We start from the raw sequence: 6,541 nt of genomic DNA, 5'->3' as shown, positions 1-6,541 counted from the left end.
CCGATGGTGCTGCTTTGGTTTTTTAATTCTATTTGTTTTATTGTGCTTCACAGGTATTGTGTATTTCACACGTTGAAGGCTTCTGGCAACACTGTGTCAAGCAAGTCTCTTGACACCAACAACATTTGCTCACTTTGGGTCTCTGCATCACATTTTGGTAATTCCGGCAAGATTTTTTAAATTTAACTTTTATTTCATATTAGAGGACGGTTGATTTACAATGTCGTGTTAGTTTCAGGTGTATAGCAAAGCGATTCCATTATGCATATACATGTATCCATTCTTTTTCAGATTCCTTTCCCTATAGGTTATTACCGAGTGCCGAGTGGAGCTCCCTGTGATATACAGGAGGTCCTAGTTGGTTATCTAGTTTATACGGTAGTGTTTGTATGTCAACCCCAAACCTCCGCCGCCCCCACCCTGGTACGGGCCACCAGCATCTCTGTATCCATCCTTGCTTCTCTGGACCTCATTTTCAACTCCATAGCCAGACGAATCCTCTTCAGCTGAGTCGGATCACACCCCTTTCTGCTTGACGCCCTCCTGCAGCTTCTCACTGGGCCCATGGTGCGACCCTGCTCTGCCGTCGCGCTCGTCCTTCCCCTCTCCCCACGGCGCGTCCTCATCTCTTCCCCACTTTCCTCTCTTCCTGCTGCCCCACAGCCTCCTCGCCAGGCCTGTGCCGCCCTGGGGAATTTGCACTGGCTCCTCGCCCTCCTGGGAACCCTCCCCAGATCTCCAGGGTGACTCCTTTGAGTCTGTTCAAATCTCATTTCTCAGTTTACCTGCTTCATTGCAACCGGTCTCATTCTCAGGAATTCTGATCTTTCTTACTCTGTTTTTTTCTGTCTTTTTTTCCACTACTTTCCCCCTCATCACTAAAATACTATCTAATTTACCTATTTGTTATATTTATTACATATTCTGTGTATCCCCAGACAGACTTCAATGTAAGTTCTAGGAGAAAAAGAATCTTGGAGTTTTGTTCACTGATGAACTGGAAGGGCCTGGCACTGGGCTGGTCACATAGTAGATGATCAATAAATATTTGTGGAATGAATGCAGACAGAACTGAGTTCAAAGGAAGTAAGAAAGTGGAAAAGATGCAAAGTTAGAACAACCATGTCAGCGAGAACAGCCTCAGAATCAGAGCTCTGGGTGATGGTATGGATCCTGGGGATGCGGTCCCGGTAGGCAGGGCTGCGGGTGAGGTCTGTGCAAGGGCAAGGGAGAGGGCGGACGGGTCAGGAGAAAGGACAGATAGTGAGAAAGCTCAAGAATTAAGGCAGAAGAGCTTTTCTTACCACTGTCCTCAGAAAAGAAATAGAAAGGGAAAATTGGAAAATAATTTCTTTGGAAAGTGTTCAGAGTTTCATAGTAACCTTAAAAATGTGCAACACTTCTCAAGCCAGTGTCTCCTCACCTTAAAGAAGGATGACCAGCGCCAGCTTCTGTCCTGGGAACCCCTGTCATTGGCCGTCACTGGGCTCTGGCGCTGTTCCTGTTTGGAGCAGACGCGCGTCAGGGAGAGCTGCCCAGGCAGCCACAGAGGGGGATCCATCCACTCTGAGCACAGTCCCCGGGCCTGGGAACACAGAGCTCTGAGCGTAGGCAGCAACGGGAGAACCGACCAAGGGGCGGAAAGGAAACCCATCGGCTTTTGGAACATGAGAGTCCAGAGTCCCGTAGGTTTCAGGTCTGGCTTGATCTAGGCCCACAGGCGATGTTATTAAGAATCTGATGTTTCTAGCAGAAGACTCTGTTTTCCTCTGGCTTGGCGCCATTTCTAGACAGGCTTTACTAAGATAGGACCTGCAGCATTTATGGGTTTACACTTTGTCGTTTTAGCCACCCCATCAGAAAGAGCTTCTTTGGCCTCATTCCAAGATACCTTCTAAGCTTATCTCTCTTTGACCTCACTTGGGTTCCTCTCTAAACAAAGTACCATGGCCAGGAGATGTAGTCCTCTTTCCGTCTAGTCCTGGTTCTTGCAATGTCCACTCATGGAGCCGAAAGATGGATCACACCTCACATGAATTGATTAAAGAGAGGAATGAGGCTCCAAAAAAAAGCCAAGGCTCTTTTAACAGAAAATGGGAAAAGGATGTTGAGTAAAAGCAGCAAAAATCTATTAATGGCTCTTTCGGCTGTTACAGGAGAGAACCTTACTGCTTATATAACTAACAGTGATCTCAGGAATGTGAAAGAAGCAAAGGGCAGAAACCATTTCTCTTAATTTAGAAAGTCCATATTTTTGCAAGAGAAGTTATTTTCAGTAACTGCCATGGTTGAAGACAAGTTTCTTTCTTTCTTTTTAAAATAAAACAATCCTAGGCTCTGCTGAGACCTGAATCGCCTTTTCCTTAGCAGATGTCTGAGATTTCCTGCGTTCAATGCTGTGGCGTGCTGCTCTATGCTAAGTCACTTCAGTTTTGTCTGTCTCTTTGCAATCCCATGGACTGTAGCCCGCCAGGCTCCTCTGTCTGTGGGGATTCTCCAGGCAGGAATACTGGAGTCGATTGCCGTGCCCTCCTCCAGGGGGTCTTCCCGACCCAGGGATCGAACCTTGGTCTCCTGCATCACAGGCAGGTTCTCTACCAGCTGAGCCACCAGGGAAGCCCAGGTTCAATGCCAGGCACCAGGTAAGTACAGACAGAGCCGAAACGCGCCATCAGGGACACCATGCTCCCGTCTCTCTCCACCTCCCCAGCCTTCTCTTTTGATCCCATCAAATGGCAGCATCTTGAGCCACCTGTTCTTGTCCCAGGCTTTCATAGCTGCCTGTCATCTTGTCCAATCCCACTTTCCAGAAATCTCATCCTTTCTGGGACTTCCCAGGTGGTGCTGGTGGTAAAGAATCTGCCACTGATGCAAGAGACACAATGAGTCCCTGGGTTGGGAAGATCCCCTTGAGGAGGTAATGGCAACCCACTTCAGTATTCTTGCCTGGGAAATTCCATGGGCAGAGAAGCCTGGTGGGCTACAGTGCACGGGGCCGCAAAGAGTCGGACACGACTGAGCAGCTAACAGTTCACTTTTATTTTTTCAGGGACCAACATTAATGGAAACATGTCTGTCTGCGTCAGGCAGTCATTTCGAGGATGAAGTTGACTTTGGCCGACCTTGTCAGACCCTGGCAGACCATCATCGTTTGTCTGAGCCTCCCGAGGCTGTCTGGGAGCAGGAGAAGTGGGTTCAGCTCGATTCCTTTCTGGGTTTTTGGTGGTGTTTGCGCAGAGTTTAGTCTTCAGCTTCTTGGTAGGAATCTACCTGATCCAGTCGTTTCTCTTAAAGGGTTCAAGTAGATTTATAATGTACGCATGCAATTAACAGGGCAACTGCAACACACCAATCACATCCTCGGAAACATTCAAAGAAGCAAAGATGCCAGGGTCGATCCTCCCTTCTAAACATAGACAGTTCCTGCTCTTGCCCTAAGACCCCTCCCAAAGACTGCAGGTAGCACTGACCCTGTGCACTAAAGGCATCAGGCCACCCTGTTCATCACTGTGCCTTCGTGCCCAGTCACTCAGTCGTGTCCGACTCATTGTGATCCCAAGGACTGTAGCCCGCCAGGCTCCTCTGTCCGTGGGATTCTTAAGGAAAGAATACTGGAGCAGGTTGCCACTGCCTTCACCAGGGGATCTCCCGACCCAAGGATCGAGCCTACATCTCTTGCATCTCTTGCACGGGCAAGGGAATTCTTTACCACCGCACCACCTGGGAAGGTGAGAGAAAAGGAGAAGCTCTCACATTTTCTGCCGACGTCCCGGGAAGCCTCCTCTCACTTGCTCTGGGAGTGTGCCCACAGCTGAAGACCCTGCAGCCACCCGCCCTCCGCCCTGCAGACCTGCCCCGGCAGTGGCGGCTCTGCACTCTGGCCTCACTGTCCCGCTGCCTCTCCTTTGCCTTCAGACCCCCAGAGGTTCTCAAGGGGCCCACGCTGAGGGACGGCTCTCCCTTTCTAACCTCAAAACGCGCAATTCTGGTGACTTTTCCGGGGCATTGCGGGGCGGGGAGAGGAAAGTCTCTGTGACTCGACTGGGAGTCAGCTTCTCAAAGGGTCACTAGACAAAGTTGTAGCCAAAGAGCAAGGATCTGCTTGGAGGGGAGGAGCTGGGTCCTGCTCCGGTTCTAGGAAAGGATGGTTATCCTTGCGACCCCGTGGACTGCAGCCCGCCTGGCTCCTCTGTCCATGGGATTCTCCAGGCGAGAACACTAGAGTGGGATGCCATGCCCTCCTCCAGGGGGTCTTCCCGACCCAGGGATGGAATCCGTGTCTCCTACGTCTCCTGCGTTGACAGGTGGATTCTTTATCACTAGCACCACCGGGGAAGCCCTCAGTTATTTCTTTACTACTTTTTACTAAGCATGGAACCATGATTTGGCTTAGACTGTAAACTAGAGACGGTTCTGCAGTGGCGGCAGATCGTTGTCTCAGCCTGACCTCAGCTCTGTTCCTGCCAAAGCTTTCGGGCCCTTTTCTACCCACTGTGTCTCCTTGAAGCCCTCAGCCCCCTTTTCATTATTGAAACTCCCTTCTGATTCTGGCACTTTGCAAATTCCCTAAGGTTATCTCAAGTGATCCTAATCTTTCTAATCTTTCCTAAGCTCCAGTTAGACAGCATCACTGACTCAGAGAACATGAGTGTGAGCATCCTCCGGGAGACAGTGGAGGACGGGGAAGTCAGGCGTGCTGCAGTCCACGGGGTCCCAAAGAGTCATACACGACTGAGTGACTGAACCAAAATCTTCCTTTATTCTGAGATTCTTGATCATTCTTTTTGTACTCCAGCTTGCTCTAAGACCCCTCCAAAGGCCATCAACTCTCCTCTCCCCATTTCTGAGGATATTTTGTAGTTCTCATGGGGAAATGTATATTAGCTCTGAGTCCAGACATATGCCTTTTCCCATGTCTTTTTCTGTGGATATCCAGTATTTTGGATTGTATTACACACACTTCAGATTTTTTGTTTGTTTTTTTCATGTTGTACTTTCATACCTTTTTGTGTACATATGTAAAAACAAGAATTATGGAATAATAAACAGGGGAAGAATAAAAAATAAAAATACAAGAAATAACACTTTCAGACATGAAATAAAACATTGAGTGATTTTTACAAGTTAAAAAGGGGTAAGAAGAAAAGCGATAATGTGTGTAAGTTTAGCAAATTTTATCACCAGCAAAATGTTGTATGAATCCTACTCTATTTTTCCCTTAACCAAATTTAGGTAACAAATGCTATTTCCAAACACTAGCACCAAAATGGATATGAAATGACAGCGTATAAAAATATATATATCCCCGTAGAATATACATATGTATATATCCTCTATTTAGCTGTGCATTTAATGTATGTATCCTCTATTTAGCTATATCTGTACTATATATAGAGAGAATTTATATAGAGTAGTTACACAGAGAGAATAGGCAGTCTCTATTTAACTGTGTAGAAAATTTACATACTTTCTATTTAGTCGAGAAAAATCTACCAATCTACCCATCATTCTCACAGTCCTACCTCATGTTTGCCAACGTGCCCCCAACACACACATCCTGACATAGTTGTCATAGACTGTATTCAGCTAAGAAGTTTGATGCAACATTCCGTCCACTCAGGCTGGTAGAATTTCCTAGTTAGACACTTACAATATCTGTCCTATTGATGTTCATAAAAATTTTCTTATATGCATCTGGTGAGCTACTATTTAATTGTCATCTTTTATGGACCAACTAAATCATGAATTATTTTTAAATTTTAAAGTTTGTTTTTTAATATAAACTAAAAAGTTGAATATGCAAACCCAAGTTGCCAGGTGTTTCTACGCATTACAGTTTATTCCGAGAACAGTAGTTTAAGCCATATTGTTTAGCGTAGTCAATTCTTCCACATCCATCAATTTCTTTCTTAAAACATCCTAAAGAATGAGAGGTTAAAATATTATTTCTGTACAAATCAAAAGTGTACAAAACAATGAGGTATCACATCACACCAGTCAGAACGGCCTTCATTAAAAAGTCTACAAATCACAAATGCTGGAGAGGAGGTGGAGAAAAGGGCCCCCTCCTACACTACTGGTGGGAAGGTAAATTGGTGCTGCCACTGTGGAGAACAGTTTCAGTTTTCAAAAAACTAAAAATGGAGACTTTCCCTGGTGGTCCAGTGGTTAAGAGTCTACGCTCCCAATGCCCAGGGCCTGGGTTCTATCCCGGGCCAGGGAACTAGATCCCACATGCTGCAATCAGGACCCAGCCCAGGCAAAAAAAAAAATGAAGCTGCCATATGGTCCTAGAATCCCACTCCTGGGTACATATCCAGACAAAACTGTAATTCAGAAAGATACACGCACCCCTGTGTTCACAGCAGCACTATTCATAACAGCCAATATGCGGAAACAACCTAAACGGCCATCGACGAGTGAGCAGATGAACAGTGTGGCGCATACACGCAGGGGAATATCGCTCGGGCACCAAAGAGAATGCGACAGTGCCATCTGCAGCAACGTGGGCGGGCCTAGAGATTACCATACTAAGTGAAGG

At 46.6% G+C, this 6,541-nt stretch overlaps 1 non-coding gene across 1 annotated transcript; it reads right to left on the bottom strand.

The window, feature by feature from the left end:
• Positions 1-2,544: 2,544 nt before the first annotated feature.
• Positions 2,545-2,616, bottom strand: TRNAH-GUG (transfer RNA histidin (anticodon GUG)). Its single transcript has one exon. It is a non-coding gene; the product is annotated as a tRNA-His (tRNA).
• Between the last annotated feature and the right edge of the window lie 3,925 nt (positions 2,617-6,541).

Source organism: Ovis canadensis, chromosome 26, assembly GCF_042477335.2.
Source record: "Ovis canadensis isolate MfBH-ARS-UI-01 breed Bighorn chromosome 26, ARS-UI_OviCan_v2, whole genome shotgun sequence".
Classification (NCBI taxonomy): domain Eukaryota; kingdom Metazoa; phylum Chordata; class Mammalia; order Artiodactyla; family Bovidae; genus Ovis; species Ovis canadensis.
This window is presented reverse-complemented; position numbering and strand designations above follow the sequence as displayed.